This window comes from Phyllostomus discolor, chromosome 2 (genome assembly GCF_004126475.2).
Source record: "Phyllostomus discolor isolate MPI-MPIP mPhyDis1 chromosome 2, mPhyDis1.pri.v3, whole genome shotgun sequence".
NCBI classification, from domain to species: domain Eukaryota; kingdom Metazoa; phylum Chordata; class Mammalia; order Chiroptera; family Phyllostomidae; genus Phyllostomus; species Phyllostomus discolor.
The window spans coordinates 125,247,232-125,267,045 of NC_040904.2; the positions used below are offsets into that span (position 1 = coordinate 125,247,232).

The 19,814-nt window shown below is 45.9% G+C and overlaps 1 protein-coding gene across 2 annotated transcripts in view; it reads left to right on the forward strand.

Moving 5' to 3' along the window:
* The first annotated feature begins 12,605 nt into the window (after positions 1–12,605).
* TSPAN9 (tetraspanin 9) overlaps positions 12,606–19,814 on the forward strand; it is a 208,367-nt gene continuing 201,158 nt past the window's right edge. The window contains exon 1 of one of the 2 annotated variants that reach the window (XM_028533080.2): positions 12,606–12,697. The gene's annotated coding sequence lies outside the window, so the exon portion shown is untranslated. The remainder of the gene's footprint in view (positions 12,698–19,814) is intronic. The other variant, XM_036018532.1, reaches the window with a different exon arrangement.

Sequence of the window (19,814 nt, forward strand, 5' to 3'; positions counted from 1 at the left end):
TCCCACCCATCTCAGTGGTTCAGAGTCAAAGTCTGCAGGTGATCCCCCTGCACATTCAGGTGCAAGAAGCAACAGTCTAGACTTGGAGCAGCTGCAAACAAAAGCTCCACCCCCAGACCGTGACCGATGACAATGCCTCCCTCTCGGAGATGCCGGAGATGCGGAGATGCCGTGTGGGACAGAGAGGGCTTCCTCCCCTGGGAAAGGCACATACATACGTTTGAATAACATATTCATAATTGTTCGTAAAAACCAGCTACTATAAATAAAAAAATCAATAAAAGTAGAAGAAAATTAAGTTCAAAAAAGGGTGCTTCTTTTCATTTGACTTGTGCTATTTGACTTACAATATTTTCAACTGTCAAAATTTTAACAAACGTCATTCTATACTTTGCATTTAAAAAAAAGTTACTATCAATTGAGTTTTTAATGTCTGAGGAGATCTTTTATGCATGGAAAAGAATACTTAAAGTTGTTTATGTATGTTAATTTTTTAATTGTAAATTCTAAAGCCTGAGTTTAAGTTCAACTTACAATTTTGCTGTTTTGTTCATAAAGCTAGTATTTTTGTTAAATCTTTTTACTTGCTTCTTAATGCCAGTTAGCTTATAAATTCTCTAAATGTTTACTATCACTTACAAACTTCATTAATCAAATTAGCTTCTATTGTTTAAACTATATCTAAGCATCTAACAAAGCAGACCTACAAATCTAACAAAATCTTGGACACTAGGATTTAAACATTATTCATGAAACATAGTAAGTCTCAGGTAGTATATCTAATCATATTTATTTAAGCATTTACCCTTTAAACTTAATCCACCTAAGCATTAAATGAACATCACAAGTCTAATATACTTTTACACTTTTTCCACACCTTAATAATCAGATAAAAATTGTACACTTAAAAATAGTTAATTTGCCCTGGCTGATGTGGCTCAGTGGATTGAGTGCTGTTCTGCAAACTGAAAAGTCTGGGGTTTGATTCCCAGTCAGGGCACAGGCCTGGGTTGTGGGTTAGGTTCTCAGTAGAGGGCACACGAGAGGCAACCACACACTGTTTCTCTCCCTCTCTCCCTCCCTTCTCTCTAAAACGAAAAAAATATTCAAAAAATAAAAATAGTTAATTTAGTGTTATATGAATTTTTAAAAAATATATTTTATTGATTATGCTATTACAGTTGTCCCATTTCTCCCCCTTCATTCCCCTCTACCCTGCACACCCTCTCCCACTCACATTCCCCCCTTTAGTTCATGTCCATGTGTCATAAGTTCTTTAGCTTCTACATTTCCCATACTATTCTTGCTCTCCCCCTGTCTATTTTCTACCTACCATCTATGCTACTTATTCTCTGTACTTTCCCCCTCTCTCCTCCTCCCACTCCCCTGTTGTTAACCCTCCATGTGATCTCCCTTTCTGTGGTTCTGTTCCTGTTCTAGTTGTTTGCTTAGTTTCTTTTTGTTTTTGTTTCATGTGTGGTTGTTAATAATTGTGAGTTTGCTGTCATTTTATTGTTCATAGTTTTGATCTTCTTTTTCTTAGATAAGTTCCTTTCACATTTCATATAATAAGGGCTTGATGATGATGAACTCCTTTAACTTGACCTTATCTGAGAAGCACTTTATCTGCCCTTCCATTCTAAATGAAAGCTTTGCAGGACAGAGCAACCTGGGATGTAGGTCCTTGCCTTTCATGACTTGGAATACTTCTTTCTGTCCCCTTCTTGCCTGCAAGGTCTCTTTTGAGAAATCAGCTGACAGTCTGATGGGAACTCCTTTGTAGGTTACTGTCTCCTTATCTCTTGCTGCTTCTAGGATTCTCTACTTCATTTTTACCTTGGCTAATGTAATTATGATGTGCCTTGGTGTGTTTTTTCTTGGGTCCCACTTCTTTGGGACTCTGATCTTCCTGGACTTCTCGGAGGTCCATTTCCTTTGCCAGATTGGGGAAGTTCTTCATTATTTGTTCAAATATCTTTTCCACTAGTTACTCTTCTGCTTCTTCTGGTGCCCCTATAATTCAGATGTTAGAATGTTTAAAGATGTCCTGGAGGTTCCTAAGCCTCTCCTCATTTTTTTTGAATTCATATTTCTTCATTCTTTTCTGTGTGGTTGTTTCTTTCTTCCTTCTGGTCCACTCCATTGATTTGAGTCCCAGTTTTCTTCCCATCACTATTGGTTCCCCGTGCATTTTCCGTCATTTCACTTAGCATAGCCTCATTTTTTCGTCTAATTTGCGACCAAATTCAACCAATTCTGTGAGCATCCTGACCACCAGAGCTTTGAACTGTGCATCTGATAGGTTGGCTATCTTTTCGTTGCTTAGTTGTATTTATTCTGCAGCTTCGATCTGTTCTTCTGTTTGGGCCATTATTTTTTTTTGTGTCTTGTTGCACCTGTTATATAGTGAGGGGCAGAGCCTTAGGTGTTCACCAGGGTGGGGCAACCCAGTCAGTGGGTTGTGATGCTGTATGTGGGGGCGGGGTCCAAGAGGGAACAGTGGGCTTGCTCTGCTCTCTGTCGGATTTTAGTCCCTTCTGCCACTTGCCCCAAGCAAACTGGTCCCTTCTGGTGCTAATTCCCATGTGGGTGGGCTTGTGCACATTGTAGGATCCTGAGGGTTTCTCTAACTCACTCTCCTGTGAGGGTGGAAGTCTCTCCCGGCAGCTCAACCCCCACAGGTGTTTTGAATCAGTGCCCCAAGGCTCTATTTCCCTGTGCAGGGACCCTGGGTTGCATGGTCTGTTCCGCTCCCCAGTTTTGCCTGGTTTATCTGCGTGTGAATGTGGGACTACCTGGTCAGCCAGCTGCCTTGTGCACAGTGCCTTGCATCACAATTGCCACCTCACTGGGTCTGCCCACTGCCACCCTGTGCCCGGGGTCTGCAAGTCCCCGCCTGTGTGCCCAGGGTCCGCCTGCTGTGGTCTTGCGCACCCGGGATGCCTTACTAGCCAGGTGCCACCTCTTTTTGTGCCTCAACCCCTCCCTGCCTGGCTACTTGACTCTGCCCTTCCTACTGGTCTGGATGAACGTGTCTATTTCAACTCCTTGGTTGTCTGACTTTTGTACAGTTCAATTTTCTGTCAGTTCTGGTTGTTATTTTCTTTCTAAATTGTTGTCCTTCTTTTGGTTGTGCAAGGAGGCACAGTGTGTCTACCTACACCTCCATCTTGGCTGGAAGTCTAGTGTTACATGAAATTTTTAAAGCAATTAAAAATTTAAGTTACCTAAAAGAACAGATAAGGTGTGAATTACCCCAGATAAATCTAGTAGGTACTACCACACACACATTTAGACCTGTCACAAAGTGTTAGTGTGTGTGCTTGTGTCATTCATCCTGTATTTATTTTCAAGCTTTAATCGAAACTTTCAAGCTTCTATCTAACAACGCAGGAAAAATCACAGGTGGGCTAAGGCAACTACAGTGAAGAGTCGGGGTTTGTGTACACTTGACAGTAGGGGTTTGGCTCCAGGTCTGGAGTTGCCACGCTCTCACGGGCTAGTGAGTCGCCTGGGGCCTGGGCGAGTCTGGGAGTAAGGCCCGGACATGTCTTCTAGAATAATTCCACCCAGCCTGGCAATTGTCACTGGTAATGCCTTCCTGTGGTCAAATTTTGTGTGCCAGAATAACAAAATCTGTAAAACCTCACTAAAAAAGTACAATTCAGTGCATCTTTTGTCCCAGGGTGTTGCACTGCCTGGATATAAATGCAAGAATTCACAGCTTAATTGTTAACTAACCTGTGGCATCTTCTGACTAGTTGACATTTGGAGGAACTCACATGTACCTTTTTTAGTCTAACTCATACTTAATATCATTACAGACTTTTCATAAGACTTTCATTTTCTTTCTGATACTCAGATTGTTTCCATTTCGTCTTTTTTTCTGCGTCCTTTTTCCTCTTAACACTGCTTCAAACTTTTTTAAATCCTTCCCCGAGGATATGTTTATTGATTTTAGAGAGAGAGGAAGGGAGAGAGAAGGAAAGAAACATCGATGTGAGAGAGAGAACCATTGGTTGCCTTCCAAATGCATCTGGACAGGGGCTTGGATTCAAAACCTAGTTCATGCCCTGGTGGGGAATCAAACCCACAACTTAAAAAAATTTTTTTTGATGTATGCGATGACCAGCTGAGCCCAGCCAAGTTGTCGACTTCAAACATTTTTAAAGCTGACAAGCTGCTGACATGCTACTGGCATCGTCTGGCAGACACAGGTCTACTTTGACTTTTACTGTCCCGAGAAGGGAATCAGCTAGAGTCCAAGGAACCCTGGTTTCTTTAAGAGGTGAATGTTGCTAGGGACCAATATCTGGGTGCTCCTCACAAATTACCCATGTGAGGATGGAAGGGGAGGAGTCATCTCCACGTCTCACCCACTCCACTGAGAGAGGCCAGAAATGAGTTTGAGGTGATGTGTCCAATGTAACTCCAAGCCTAAGTTCTTTTTAAAAAAATTTTATTTATTTATTTTTAGAGAGAGGGGAAGGGAAAGAGAGAGGGAAAGTAACATCAATGTGTGGTTGCCTCTCACACCCTGTACTGGGGACCTGACCTGCAACACAGGCATGTGCTCTGATTGGAAATCAAACCGGCAACCCTTTGGTTCACACTCAATCCACTGAGCTGCACCAGCCAGGGCATAAGCTGTTTAAAAATACATGTTATATTGTAAAAGCTTTGTATTTTATTCTCCGCCTTTTAAATGCCAGCTATTAGCTACCAGCTGCTGCTGTTTTTTAAAAAAACTTTAATGTCATGCTGTATATATGTTTTAATTATAATATTAATGAACCTTTTTGTGTCATAATGAACATATACTAACTTAGATTTCAGATGCCCTGGCCAGGGCTGCTAATGTGTCACTCATCACTTTTATGGTCCTTGTGTGTCTTATTAACCATCATCTACTGGTCATTTTATTGATAGTTACACAATTTCATTTCATCCAACTCTATTGAATTCACTGGGCTTGATTCCAATTTCAAAGCATCAGCTCGGCTCTCTCTCTCCTCTCTCTGGGAGCAATCTTTGCCTTCTGGCTCTCCTCTGTCTTTCCACTGGAGATGGGTCCTCATTTCCTTTCTCCCTGGTATCTTCAAGACTTCTTCAGGCTGTCTCAGTGTACGTGCCTCAACCATTTACTCTTTGAAGAAGCCAGACTTTCAGACCAAAATATATTTGGCAAAGTTAGCCCATTTGACACACATGTTTTTGTAAGTTAGTAGAGGTTTTTTCCATAGTACATATCATGACAAAAAGCAAGAAGCCCATTTTCCATCAGCTTGTGCCTCAAATCCAAGCCCTTCCACATCCCCCCATTCACCCTCTGCCGAACCCTCACCCTTAAGTGCTGTGCGTGTCTTTGCCCTGACCCAGCTCCCAGCTCCCACTTCCCACTCCACCCACCGTGCTGCCCCATAGGGACCTGCAAGCATCCCATGTCTCCACCCCGTCTGTGGAGGACACACCCCCGACTCTTGGTGTTCACACCTGTGTGGGACGTCCTCCCTTGGAGTGTGTATGCACCTGTGACTTACTTCTAATGAACAGGATATGACAAAGGTGATGGGGGTGTTACACCTGTGATTATGTTATAGAAGACCATCTCACGGACAGACTCCTTCTAGAGACTCTCTTGCTGGCTTGAAGAAATAAGTGCTTGTGCTGGGAAGGGCCACCTGGCTAAGCCCCGGGGGTCACCTCTAAGAGCTGAGGACAGCTTCCAGCAGACAGACAGTAGGAAGCCAGGGGCCTCAGCTGTACAGCCACAGGAAGTGGATTCTGACAACAACGTGAGTGAGTGTGGATGCAGATTCTTCCCTGGTCAAGCATCCAGATGGTAATCTGGCCAACAACCTGCTGGCAGCTCTGTGCGACCCTGAGCAGAGAACTCAGGTAAGCCTGGCTGGAGTTGACTCACCAAAACCATGGGATGATAAATCGGTGTTATTTTAAGCTTCTGAGTCTGTGGTGATTGCTGTGTGGCCACAGTAACTAATACACCCACAGACACTGTCTCTTCTGTGGCCTTCCCTCATGGTGGCTCATTCCGTTCTTCCAAATTGTGACCCAAAACCTGGGACATAGGGGAAGTCTCTTCCTTACTCACCTCTTCCCTTAGACCATTTCTCTGAGTCTCAGCTGCATAGCTATGCCAGCCTCTTCTGCTACGACAGCCTCTGCCATTGACTGACCCCTGGCCCTCATTCTTCACATTCTCAGCATCAGGATATGTTTCATATCCTCTTCTCATCCTAGGTGAATTCAGGGCTGGTTTGAGGTGGACGATCAGTTTCTTGACTTCCTTCTCTCTGAGCCACCCGCTTCCACAGTCACAGCTGGGCCTTTGGCATCACTGGAAACTGTTCCACTCCAAATTCAGAGTCAGTCTTCTTCTCCTTCTACCTCCTGTCCTTTCAGCTGACTTGTTCCGCTGTTCCCACTCAACAGTTTTCCCCTCATCAGCACTGCTGATCTATCGATCTCTCTAGTTATCTCCATACCAGCAGCCCTCTTGCTTCTTTTTCTGCCTTCCTTACAACATAGAGTCCATGTCTGCACCCTAACTTTCATCCTTTGTCACTTTGTCATACCCAACTGGCAAAATTCCAACAGTAGGTGCACCCAATATCCAAAATCCCCATGATTGCTCTCAGCCCCTGGGAAAGTCACACGGCAGGGCATATTGGTACCATGTAAGTTCATGGCTACTGTGTTCAAACAAGCCCTCAGTGTACCCAGGGAGCCCTGTTAAATGTCCCTGATGGACTCACTCTCCTACAGTGATTATTTCAAACCTCTGGCCCTTTCTTACACCTCCACATACAGCATATAACCCTCTGTCTCTGTCTCTTATTCACTCTCACTAACAGGGAGAATGGAAGCCATCAAATAAAAGTCCCCATCTAGGACATAATTCTACCTGTTTGCTCCCATTCTGTCCTCTTTTCCCACCTGTTACAATGCAAGTGCTGTTGTCTTTTCTGCCTTAGCCAAATCTCTACACTTACAAATTGGATTTTATCCCTTTCCTCCTTAAATAGAAACTTCTATTATTTGTGCTCTCTTATCTTTCCCATATATTCAACCATTTCCTCTTGACTCCCCATAAGTTTTTAAATGTATATTATTCTGTCCCATTTTCTGTTTCTTCTCCTTCTGGGATGCCAATTAACCATATATTAGACATTTTGATATTATTACACAGGTCCCCGTGACTCTGTTATATTTTATTTTTAAAATATTTTATTTATTTTTAGAGAGAGGGGAAGGGAGGGAGAAAGAGAGGGAGAGAAACATCAACGTGTGGCTGTCTCTTGTACGCCCCCAACCGGGGACCTGGCCTGCAACCCAGGCATGTGCCCTGACTGGGAATCCAACCAGCGACCCTTTGGTTTGTAGGCTGGCACTCAATCCACTGAGCCATACCAGCCAGGGCTGATGAGCCATTCTTGACACCTTTCTCCCCCAATCTGTCACATCCATTGTCAATCTGTACATTTCACCTTCCAAATCTCTCTCAGGTCTATCGATTCCTTTCTTTGCCACTACCGCCAACCTAGACCAAGCTAACTTCATCTTGTGCCTAAACCACTGCTAAATCCTCCATGTTGGTCCCTGCACCTCTCCAATTTGTTCTCTATATTATAGCCAGAGTGATAGTCTCAAAATGTAACTCGCTTATTTAAAACACTTCAAGTCAAAGTTGACTTATTTATCTTAAGACATATATACATGTCAAAATCCTTAACATGACCTGGCATAGTCTGCTGCCTAAGTGATTCTTTGCTCTTATCTTGCATCATGCCCCTGGCCCCAACTCCCTTGTTCCATGCATTAACGTTCACTTATATGGTGGCAAATTCATGTTTGGGTTTAACATTTTTGATTGGTTAGTCTTTTTGCATGTGGTTTTGGTCTAGCAGGGCAGAATTTAAAGTGTGATTTTAAACCATGGAATTGTCCTTGATAAGAATATTCTAAGAGCATTAAGAAAGTTGATACGAATGTAACTGATATGGCTATTATTGTTACATTTATTGATTACAACAAACCATGCAAATTCCTCAGTTGCTGCTCACATGTTCAGCTAGATGGTATACATGTGGCACACACACAGTCAGGTGAAGACACTCACAGGTGGTTGTCACCATGTGTTTCTGAGACCCTACAATAGGTAGACAAATGCCACAGGCTTTAGCTTATCTGAAGGTCTTCTGTAGGGGTGTTCTGCCTTTTTTTTGGCCTATATACTTTTCTGTCTGATTTCACAATGTTGCCTGAGCATTTCTGTCTTTATGGAATACATTCTGACCACCAGGAATTCCAGACATAGCATCTGTACTTCTTTAGAAAGGGTCTGACCAAGGCTTTCAAAGCCTAGGTGGCTCCAAAGAGCCCCTACTTGGAAGCGCATGCTTTCTGCAGGTACCGACCCACTGAGGGTCACACATGCAGATGTGCACAGCCACCCAGAGTTACTGGTGTTCATTATGCTCAGTGGTGTTGATCAGTTTGTCTCCGTTTTTCATGCCCGAGAACTTGGATCCAATTCACTCTCGCCCCTGCAGTACATCTGAAGACAGACAGGCGTTTGAAGGCCCTAATTTGGCCCAAGGGTTGGCAAACTATGACCTGATACCTGTTTTTGTAAATAAAGTTTTATTGGAACACAGTCTTGCTCATTCATTTATTCACTGTCTATGGCTGCTTTTGTGCTGCAATGGCAGATTTGACTGGTTGTGACAGAGAATATATGGTCTGCAAAGCCTAAAATATTTAGCATCTGGCCTTTTAAAGAACAAGTTTACAGACCTCTGATTTAGTGTTTGTTTTCCAACTGTTTTAGCAACAATTGATAACAAAGTAGAGTTGCCAGATTTAGCTATTAAAAACACAGGACACTTAGATAAACAATGAATTTTAGATAAATAACAAATACTTTTTTGGAGTAAGTACATATGTTTCAAATACCACAGGACAAACTTTTAATAAAGACTTGTGCGAGATGCCTATCAGCCCCTCAATCCTGCTACATCCACTGCACTTTGAGCTTTGGAGGAGAAAGAAGTTGAAGGAAGGAAGGACCCTTGGGATGATCTGTGTTCTTCAGAAGAGGGAGCTGGGAAAGAAGCAGAACAGTTTTTGGTCACTTCTGTCTGCCTCACCGTGACGACGTGGGAGGTCTGGGTTCGGGTCCTCTCGGTGCAGCTGGTAGGATTCAGGGAGCAGCAGTCACTCTTCAGATTGCATGGAGGAGTGTTGTTGAAGGGGGAGAGGCAGGGAAGGACCTGTTTCATTCTTCACACTGGAAAGTGCTTCTTTAAACTCGCAGCTCCACTGTGCACTGAACTGATGGTTTGTTTATAAGTCTTGTTGTCTGGTTTAACGCCCTGGTTTCACTCCTGGATACATGTGGAAACTACCATTTTTTACTGGTAGACATGGAAGCCAACCTCCTAGTACACTCTGCTTCTCGCTCTCCCTTCATGTCATCTCATCATCTCATGCTGGAGAGTTAGTCAAAGTCACTTTAGACATCAGACACCTCTGAAGTAACTGCACATGTAGCTGACAGAAGCTGGAAAGAGTAGCAGTTAAGTGCCAGGCCCTGCAACCAGACAACCTGGGGTTAGATAATGGCATATTCATGTACTGGGTAAATGACCTGGGACAATTATCTAACTCATAAATATTCATTTTTTAATTAAAAATTTTTAAAGGAAGGGAGAGAAGAGAGGAGAGAGTGAAAGAGAGAGAGAAATCCATTTGTTATCCCTCTTATTCATGCACCCATCAGATGACTCTTGTGTGTGCCCTCATGGGGGATCCAGCCCATTGGGAAGACACTCTAACCAACAGAGCTACCCTGCCAGCGCAGCCTAAATTTTTTGATCCTCAGTTTCCTCATCTGTAAGGTGGAGGGCTGATGGGCTGATGGTAGTAGCTATCTCATGCAGTTGTTGTGATGGTCAAATGAATTAGCACATTTAAAGTACTTAGAGCTGTTCCTGGGACATAAGCATTTGGAAAATGTTAGCTGTTCTGTGCTTTACAAGGGGAAAAGAAACCTCTGGCTGGATGTGAAGGGTTGGGAACTCAGCCTCCAGCAGTGTGAATTCTCCCCACTAGGTGTCACAATTCAGCAGGCATTGTTTGTGCCTAAGCTTGACTTGAGGTGGCTGGCTGGAAACTTAATTTTTGCTTATTATCATTTTTGATTTGGTTTGGGGATTTCAAGGGGATAAACTGACATGCTATCTTTTGAGGTCTGTGGGGATCCAGAAATTCCAGCAGATTTGCTGACATGCAGGGCTGAAAGGAGCTGTTTGGAGTACTGCCTTTGTTTATAGGTAATATGACCTATAATTTATTGTCCAAACAAAGATATTTGGAGACTGAAAGGGGAACTATTAATAATTACTCCAGGACACAAGTAGTAAATGGGACATGCCTGACAACCTGGATATAGTCACCCTCTCTATAGGTCGGTTTTCCCTCAGCATTTCCAGAATCTCCAGGACACAAACTCACTGACATTCCTCAGAGGCCTATACAGTAAGCTGATACCTGCTTTGGGGAGTTTCTGCCCTGAGGGTGTCTTGCCTCCTTGTCAGGTCATTTATTTGAGGTTTTTTTTTTTTTAATTTATTTTTAGAGAGGAAAGGGAGGGAGAAAGAGAGAGAGAGGAACATCAATGTGAGGTTGCTGGGGGTCATGGCCTGCAACCCAGGCATGTACTCTGACTGGGAATAGAACCTGCAACACTTTGGTTCACAGCCTGCGCTCAATCCACTGAGCTATGCCAGCCAGGGCCATTTATTTGAGTTTTGTCCTCAATGGACATAGTAGCATGTGTCTGCCTCAAAGACTGCAAGTCACCTTAGCCTCCTTTATGTTGAATAATTCCGAATGCTCTGTGGTTTTCCTCCATGGCTTTATCTTGCAGCTGTAACCCTTTTTGGAGGAACTGAGTCCTTCTTATCTGCATATGTTGAAGGAGAGTGAGCGGCATGGCCACTTTCTGGGTTATTGCTGAAAGGATTCTTCTAAGGTTTCTTCCATTCCTTAGGCTCATAATCCTATTACTTGAAATTTGCTTTTCTTTTTTGAAGGGCAGGAGGAAGTTAACATTTGTTGAGCATCACCTTGTAACAAATGTGCTTTCACACCCATCTAATAATACCAATGCCACAGGGTCATCCCATCAACCCTGTGGCATTGGTATTATTAAGGTGAGGAAATTGAGGCCTAGAAAGGTTACAGCCCATCAGAGGGAGAGCCAGGATTCAATTCCAGCTCTGGGTCCAAAGCCCTGTGGTTTCTACCACACCAGGCTACTTCCTGCTGCTTTTGCAGTAAAACTATTCACCAGCAGAAATCACTAGCAAGTCCCTTTCTCTCTCTGGGTCTCAATTTCTTCTTCTGGAAGTCAGGTGGAGTTTTCAATATGTGCTAAAAGGCTGGATAGATTGGGGCTTGGAAGACTTTGGGGGGGGCATTGAACAAGGTTTTGAAGGAAGAGAATGGAGAGCCAGAAAATGGATTATTGGTTTAAGTCTGGCAGACAAAAACAAGACTGTGTGTATGAGTGGTGGGGGCTGAGGAGATGAGTGGGAACTGCCAGTCTAATTGGGAGAGGTGAAGGGGACCCCGGTGATAATAACCAGGTTTAAAACTTTGTTTCAAATCATTAGTAGCACAAGATCATGCACGTGGGAAGCACAAGAATAGGTTTCGATGACAATAATGGTATGGACTCTTCGGAAAAGAGTCCTGGCCTTCTGCTCCAAGAATCAAAGCCTGGAAATGCCTATAGGAAGCATGCCACCATAGATGTCTAACTTGAGTTTTTCCTGACTTAATTCAGTTCTCCCGGCAAACGGTGCCCTTTATCAACACTTGGAGGCCTTTAACTCTTGTGGAGACAGATAGCGGCTCCTCCGGGCAGTATCTAATACACACCCGCGACGTCAACATCTCAAATAGTCCGTCCCAAATACCACGGAAGGGTTTCTTAGATATGGGGGTGGAGGTGGTGAGGCCAGACAGCCTGGCCGGAGAGGGAAAGCTGAGATCCTGGCCAGCGCGGGCCTTGAGGTGGTGAATGGGGCCCCAGCCCAGGAGCACGAACTCCCAGGCTCTGACCTCGTCCTCCCCAGCTCCGGTCAGGGCTGCAGCTCAGGTCTGTGGGGGCAAGGAGAAAGCGTCTTACTAACCCTTCTGAGGTGCGGCCAGTCGAGAATCCAGGCGGTGGAGAGGAGAGGAAGGGTTCCGGAGCCCCAGAGGCCGGCCACGCCTGGCCCGGGACGCCCGTGACCAGCACGGACCCTGGCCTTGCACCTTGAGCTCCCTCCACCTCTAACGCAGGGGATCCAGCAGAGGGTGTTGGAGACCTCCTGCCCCTCCCCCACCCTCACAGTCCAGTGTCCCCCCCCCCCCCCCCCCCCCCACTCTAAGCCCGCTCCAGCTTCCTTTGGCAGCCGGGTCACCCCGCCCCTCGCACTGGGGCTCCCAGCCTCACGGCCTCGCCCCGCCCCCGCGGCCGGCCCCGCCCCGCTGCCTGGCCTTTCTCGGGCAGGCACCGCCCCCCACCGCGAGCCCCGGCCCCGCCCCCCGTTTCCGCTGGCGGAGGCTGTGGTGGCAGCGGCGAGGGAGCGCGAGGGAACCGGGATCCCGCATTCCTGGGAGCTCGGTGAGTGCGTCCCCGGGCGGGCGGCGGGTTTGGGAGCGAGCGAGCTTGGGGGGGGGGGGCGGGTCAGCTGTGGGTAAGCCAGGCAAGCCCTCTACTAGGTTTCCAGAAGGGGGAGTGCCTCAGGGGCACCTTCGGGAGGGGGTGTCGGCAGGGCGGCAGTGGGGCGGTGTGAGGGAGGGGTTGGGTAGGCGCCCTGTGAGGGCCGGGAAACGACTCGGGAAAGGGAAGGTGTGGGCGGGGCCCGGGATCGGGACGTGAAGGGATCTGCACGGAGAGGCTTGGAGGGTGAACCGCGGGATCTCAGGCGAAGGGATGGGCGGTCTGTAGAGTGCAGCAGAAAGGGAGAGACTTGGAGCTGTCATGGTTTCTGACTGTGTGGCCCAGTAGACCCCAGTGGCTTGGAGGTGGTCCACTTAGTGCCCACAGGCAGGGCGAGGGTGCTCGGGCAGGGCTGGGATACTGCCCGCAGGCCCTTTCACCCCCTCACCCCGCTCCCCCGCCCCGCACCCCTGACCAGTCCTTGGGCCACCGCTGGCTGATCGTCGCTCAGAGTGACAGAGCTTTGGCACACCTCGAGGTCTGAGATGTAGTCCATCTGTGCCTCCAAGTTTGGGACTTTAAAAAACTTTCTTGTGGTTAAAAAAAGTCCAAAGAAGAAACTGGCTTGTTATGAGAGCAGTATTTGTACTTGTGCATCTCAAAACCGGAGTCTTGGATCGCCTTTCTTTGAAAAAGATACTGGTCTCTTCTCTACCTCTTCCCTAGATGTCTGTAGTGTCTGAGGAAGTATGAAGCATTGGGGTAGTGTGGGGTCCTCTAGGCTATGTCTACCTTTCTAACCCCACCCGCAAAAGGGGGCTAAGAAGGCAGCTTTTAAACTCCCTTTGGCTCAGAGAACTAAACTCATGTGAGGATGCCCTTCTGACCTGCAGCTGTCCCCTTCTCTGACTAAGGTATTTCCTCCTCCAGGAAGCTTTCCTGGACTAGTGGAGAAAATGGAGGGCTCATGCTGTGATCCCTGTACATCAGCCAGCTTTCCTTTCTCTACTAAAAATAGCCATAGAGAATGATTTGTATGTAGTTCTGCTATAAAGATGTGCGGTCAGTTTGTCATCATAAGTAATGGGGTGGAGGAGAGGTATTATGTATAATTTCAAACAATGAACTGGACAAATCATTTATATTTAGCTAAGGAATGCAGTCAGGGAGGCAGACATTTACACCATCTTCCTGCCCTCTGCCTGGTTCTGGCATGGATGTTGCAACTGGGCTGTAGATTGGGGTTGAGGCAGGGAAGAAGACAGGGGTAGATAAAACTTGGGTAATTCAGTTCTGCACTCACTCACTGAAGATGTGATATGTGCCAGGCTCTGAATAGCTGAGAGTGGACTACAATGAAATAGGATTATTTTTTAATCCGAGTTAATGATACATTAATCTTCTTTACATATTTTAACATTAATAGCAATGAGTATTTATAAAACATTGTATAGTTGACCAAGTGCTTTCTCTGCACATTAGCTGTATATGCTGTATATAAAGTTATTTGATTCACATATAATCTTGTAAAGTATATGTTATTTTTAATTGCCTTCTTAGGTTGAGAAAATGAGACTCAGAGAGAAGAACTTGAGTTTGCCTATGGCCTGTGACCCCTCATGCTCTGTGCTTTCCCGTTGTGCTGTGCCACTGCCTGCCATTTTTCTCAACTGAGCCTGAGGGTCTTAGTCTCCCCGGTATCTATATCTGTAGCCCTGGGCAAGTTACTTCCCCTTCCAACTTTCTGTTTTGGGGGGTTATTGAGTTAAAATGTTTCTAGAGTCTCTTCCACCAGCATCAGATAATTAGCAGTATAAGATCATATTGGCAGCCAATCAGACAATTAATGTGTGTTTTATTTAAAAAAAATTTTAATTGTAAAAAGTGCATAGCAAAATTTACCACCTTAATCATTTTTGAATGTCAAGTTCAGTTGCATTAAGTACAATATATCATTGTTGTGCAACATCTCCAGAACTTCCTCACCTGCACAAGCAAAACGGGATACCCCTTAAACAGTAATTCCTCGTTTCTTCCTCTCCCCAGTCCATGGTAACCTCCATTTTACTTAGTGTGCTTTATTCAGCTTCTAGTATGTGCTTAATAAATGTTGCCCTTGAGGAATTAACAAGTAGAAATAGCTCAGCTTAAGTGGGAAGCCCCCGGGCAGGGGTAGCTGGCTGTTGTGCTGGTGCTGATCCCTGAGTCTCTAACTCCAGCACTGGCTGGTACTGTTAAGTGTATGAGTTGGTGAGGCCTTGGGCAAGTGCCTTCACCTCTTGTAGCTTTAGCTTCCTGCTTGCAAAGTAAGGATAAGAAAACTAGGCTCTCAGGCTTTTGGAGGAGCAATGAGATCATGTATGTGAAGCATGAAGCTTAGGGCCTCCAACACAGCAGGTGTGCAGTAGACGGTGGCTGTTACTTAAACTATAGCTGAGGAGACTAGACTAATATGCTTGGAACAAGAGAGGACAAAACTTCTTTTTTTCTACCATTGGGGCCCAGGCCTGCTCTGTTTGTCATCCCCAGTGCCTGAGGTTATGGCTCTGGTCGAAGTACTGTAGCCCAGCGCGAGACATCCTTTCTATTCATTCCCAGTCTACCTAGCCTTATCTCCCACTGCTCTCCCCCCAGGAACCCTAAGTTCTAGCCAGATGGATCTCCCAAGCATGGTTTGCTCATTCCTTCTTTGTCCTTTAGTTCATACTGTTCTACCTTCCTGGAATGCTCTTTCCCAGTGTCCCCTTTCCCCTTTTAAGACCCTACTCATGTCTGAGATCTTTCATGGAAACTTCCCTGGGCACTCATCCTAAAAGAACCTCCTTTTCTTTGGAACTCCTATGACATTTTCTGACTTCATCTCTCCTGGCTTTTCTATGTAGTGTAGTGAATTTGATGAATACTTCGTGCGAGTGTGTGTCATAGTACAAGAGTCTGTGCTAAGTTCTGATGATGCAGAAAATGAAAAAGGTAAAAGGTCCTTGTCTTCATGGGGCTTATAATGAAGTAAAGGGTTAAGAAAGGGGTTCAAACATGACAATTCATATTATAAGGTGAGTAGTTTGTGAGAGTAGAGTGTTATGTGGGTTCAAACAGCGGGATGTCACCCTGATTTTGGAGGAACACTTTATGCAGGTGGTTTTGGACGTGAACTTCGAAGGGTTGCTTGCATTTCAACAGAAGGAAGGAGGGACCAGTCTGAAGGAGGCACCCAGAAAGTGCTTGGGTGTGTGAATAGCTTAGGTGGGACAGTGAAGGGGTTATATGGAGGGAAGCAGGGAGAGAAAAGGCTAGACAGGGAAACATGGCCATACAGTGGGTGGCTTCAAATGTCCAGCCAAGGAATTTCATCTATCCATTCATTTATTTAAGAGAAGGTGAGTGCTCACCATATGCAAGTCCTGAGCTGGTACTGGGGAGATAGCAGTCTGCCTTGGGAGGCTCTGGGAACTTTGCAGGTTTTTGAATAGGGGTTGCAGAAGCAGGGGTAGGCTTCAGGAGAGTAGTGAGTCTGGGGTCTGTGAAGAGGGGAAAGCATGGTGGGGAGAGTGGCTGGGCAACTGTGAGGAATGGAGAGGAGGGACTGAATCTGAGACATTTTGGAATTAGAAATGAGACTGTTTGTGAATTGGTTGACCTGCGCTGGTGAGGAAAGGATGAAGGGGGATTGAAGTAGATTCTGAGTGTCATTGTGAAGATGCAGGGCCATTTGCTGTTCTAGTGGGTATCACAGTTTCTCTAACTAGATTGTAAGCCCCTTTGGGGCATAGATTCTCATCGCCTGTGTTCTCCTTGGCCCAGTATTCACTCCTGAGGGGCACAGAGTAGGTACAGTGTGGACCCTTGACATTCTCAAGAAATGAGTCTTGTTGTGGGAATGCAATGTATGATATGGTGACTGTAGGTAATAGTGCTGTGCTGCATATTTGAAAGTTACTAAGTGAGTAGATATTGAAAGTTCTTATCACAAGAAAACAATTTTGTAACTGTGTATGTTGATGGATTTTCAACTAGACTTATGTAGTAGTCATTTTGGAACATATACAAATATTGAGTAATTATTTGTACACCTGAGACTAATATAATTTGTATGTCAATTATATCTCACTAAAAAATAGGGACCCGTTTTGCCATCCAAAAAAGAAAAGAACCTTGCACCTTCTAGGATCCCAATTTGAATCCACAGCAATATTTGTACATGGGCCTGGCTTTCTCCACAGTTACGTTTCTGCAGAGCCAAGTGTTTCCTGTATGTGTTTTTATGCCCCAAGTTGACACCCCTTCAACTTCTGCTACAGTGTTACTTCTCACTGGATGGACATTTCCACCAAGTTTTATTGTTCCACAAGAGTAACTTGGGATGTGGTGGAGATGAAGATAACAAAGTGGCCTGTTCTTTACATCAGCCACCTAGGGTATGTGAATCAAACTCATTTCTCAGTAAATTTATACACTTTTACATATCTTGAAATTTTTAGGTCACTTGTGAGTGGTCAAAATTACAAATGTTAAATCCTTGGAAGCCAGGGGTCTACCTTAGAGATGGCAAATATGTGACACAGATACTGTTACTTCCACAGATACCCATAGCAGACATCACTAATCGATCACGGCTGTCTTTCCTTCTGAGTCAGGGCTTGGGTCCAGCTCATAATGCTTTAGGCACCTACCACCAGCTGAATGGAATGGGCACAGCAGCTGGAACCACTTTGCCATTTCTGGCTGTCTCTACCTGTTGAATGAGTGGCCTCTTGTTGGGAGACTGCTGCCCCTAAGAGTGGCTGCTGCTGGGCAGCCTTCACCCTAGAGTGGCTTCACAGAGAAGTGGCAATATAATTTTTTGTTTTCCTGTGGAATATTCTGGGAACTTCCTTTATGTGTCAGCAGCCAAGGTGTTTGTAGGAAATTCAAAGAAAATAGGTCAGTGTCGGTCTGGGTCCATTGTGGCAGTGCTTAGAAAGTCTGTGTTATAAACTATCTGAAGCCAAAGTCTTTCTTGCCCTTTACCTGTGGGTTGAGGGGGAAGGGTAACATAGGGTACTGATATTTTCTAGATGTCTCTCTGCCCTAGCACCAGACTTGGAATTGATAAGCTCCTTAAACTGGGCTTTGGGGCCAGGAGAGAGAATCTCCTCCCCACTGTTTCTGATTGGCAGGTGGCAGCATTCTTAATTTCTTTCCTGGACAGCCACTGATTGTTAAGGAGGAAGCCTAGGGAAGCAGGAGATGTCTCTAACTTCCTGCTTCCTGTCTCTTCCCAGCAGGCTTGGGAGCTAGGGTGGAGGACCTCCCACCACCCCATTCAGAAAAGCATCTGTGGGAATCCAGCCAGCGCTACCTGTCTCTTACTTCTCTGCGTGGCTGCCACAGGAATGCCCCTGGCTCTGAGAATGGCACCTTCTGCCAGGACCCTCATCAAGGTCCTCTCTGCTCCTACAGGCTTCTAGGGTCTCATTTTGTTCCTGGCACTTGTTCACCAGTCCCTGTGGAGCTAGAGCTGGGCAGAAGCTATTTAGGCCACCTGTGCTGATGGTGCTGATTCAGGTTCTCTGGGGTTGTTGCTTACAGACGCAGGTCTTTATGTTTTTATTTATGTGTATTTTATTTTGTGGCTTCCTCCTGTTGGGTAATCTGTAGATCTTTTACCTTCTAAAAACCCAGCAGTGTGGTGGGCCTGGGAAGGATGGTGTTGGCAGATAGCTTATTCTGCCAAAAGATTCCCTTCTTTGTGAGTTCCGGCAGAAATTATTTGGTGTTCCAGGAGTGGCCACAAACCGTTTATTGTCCTGTCATGTTTTGTACGTTGTACTCAGATCACTAGTATTCATATTTGTCACCATCCTCGTTGACCACAGTTTCAGACTCTACATATGTCCACAACTAATTTATTAAAAGTGTAGTAAATCTTGATTTAAATCTCGTTTATTTTCACAAGAGTCCAGGGAGGTAGCTATCATTTCCTCCCATTTTATAGAGGCTGCAGCTAAGGCAGAGAGCGGGTCCGAGACTGGAGGGTTCAAGCGCAGGCAGTCTGGCTGCCAGGCTGTCCTGCTCGCCCTGCGGCAGCCTTGCCAGCTCGTCTCATCAGGTCCTGGGCGTCCTCTGCAGGGCCTGCCTTGAGCTGCTGCAGCAGGAATGTGGGGGCTCCCACTTTAAGCCTCCCACCTCCCAGGGGCCAGGTCAGTGACGACTTCCATTCTCATGGCTCTGGGACTTGGGGCACCACCTGTGAGTGGACTGTGCAGGGCAGCCAGGCACGTGGGTCTGTGGTAAGGGAGATAAGGTGGGTGAAAATCAGACGGTGGGGAGGGAAGGATTGAGGCCAAGTGATGATAGTCCCTGCTGCTCAGCACATCCTGGCTCCTCATGACATATCCTGCTCTGTGACAGAGATTCTGCAGGGTCTGGGCTGGGGGGTCCTACTGGGCAGAACCTGGAGGGGAGCTGCCCAGGAGGCCTGCATAGTCTGACATCGCCAGTCAGCCAGATGACTGTCCTTCTTATGTGCATATGTGTTGAAGCCACAGTGAGGGAGACCTGAGTGGAGGACTTTCTAAACAGGAAATGTAACCTCTCCTATGGCTTTGGCCTCAGAGGGCTTTGGTTCTTCCATTTCTTGTCGTGCTGTTGAACCTCCAGAATGATGACCAGCTCCCTGTGGGAGGTTCTAATACTTGCTCCGGCTCCTGCCTCTAACAGGCTAGTTGACCTTTGGCAAATTACTTGCTTTCTTTAGGTTGGCTTTCTCACCTGCAGAAAGGGAGGCTGGGTGATTAACTGCTAAGGTTCCTTCCAGTTCTAGTAAAGGTGTTTTCTGAGGTGGGACAAAGGCGCATGTCTCAGTGTTGACTTCTAATCCTGGGGCTTCCCACATACCTCCTCCTCTGACAGTGTGTTCTCTGGCCCTGGCCTGGAGGTGGACGGAGGAGGAAAGAATAAAGTTAATGAGTAAACCTGAGGCCCTGGTTTCTGGTAGAAGCTGGATGGGGTGAAGGTTGTTTACAGAGATGTTCGCCTGTCTGGTTAGTGGCAGGGTCTTGCTGCCTGACTTCTGTCCTGTGCTCATGGCTCTGCTGCT